General features: G+C 72.4%; 1 pseudogene; it reads right to left on the reverse strand.

Annotated features, from left to right (window-relative positions):
- Positions 1 to 5: 5 nt before the first annotated feature.
- Positions 6 to 583, reverse strand: LOC114358435 (transcription initiation factor TFIID subunit 11-like; annotated as a pseudogene).
- Between the last annotated feature and the right edge of the window lie 3 nt (positions 584 to 586).

The following is a 586-nucleotide window of genomic DNA, read 5'->3' on the forward strand; positions in this document are numbered from 1 at the left end:
CCGCCGCGCCGGCTGCCCGCGCTGCCGCTGCCGCTGCCGCTGGCGCCCGAGTCCGAGTCCTTGTCGTCGCTCTCCTTGTCGCTCTCGCTGCCGCTCTCGGACGCCTTCTTCTTCTTCGGCTCGTCGCCCGCCTTCCGCGGGACGACGCCCTTTTTCCGCTTCGCCTTCGGCGGCTTACGCTTCGGCGGCGCCGCGGACTCCCGGTCCGAACTCGAGCTGTCCTCCTCGGCGTCCTCGATGCGACCGTTCTCTTTGGGTTTTCGCGGTTTCGACGTTTTTCTCGCCCCTCGCTGGATCGACTTGGCGGCGACCGGCACGACGATGTTCGAGCCGGAGTCGTCCGGCTCCGACACCCTCGTGATGGTCATCGGCAGCGTGATGCAGGTGCCGCCGCCTCCGGAGCAGTCGCCCTCGCCGATCGGCGCGGTCTCGTGCCGCTGGAGCCAAGCCTTCTTGCCCAGATGCCGGACGGGCGCCGACCCGTCCCGGGGCGAGGACGCCGACTTGGCCGGCGTGTCGCCGTCCGCGACCGGAGTGACTGGGGGGTCGCGGGCGGCGCCGGGGGCGTCGGCGCAGGCGGGGGCGC

This window comes from Ostrinia furnacalis, unplaced genomic scaffold, assembly GCF_004193835.3.
Source record: "Ostrinia furnacalis isolate ACB-3 unplaced genomic scaffold, ASM419383v2 OfSCF3946, whole genome shotgun sequence".
Taxonomy (NCBI): Eukaryota; Metazoa; Arthropoda; class Insecta; order Lepidoptera; family Crambidae; genus Ostrinia; species Ostrinia furnacalis.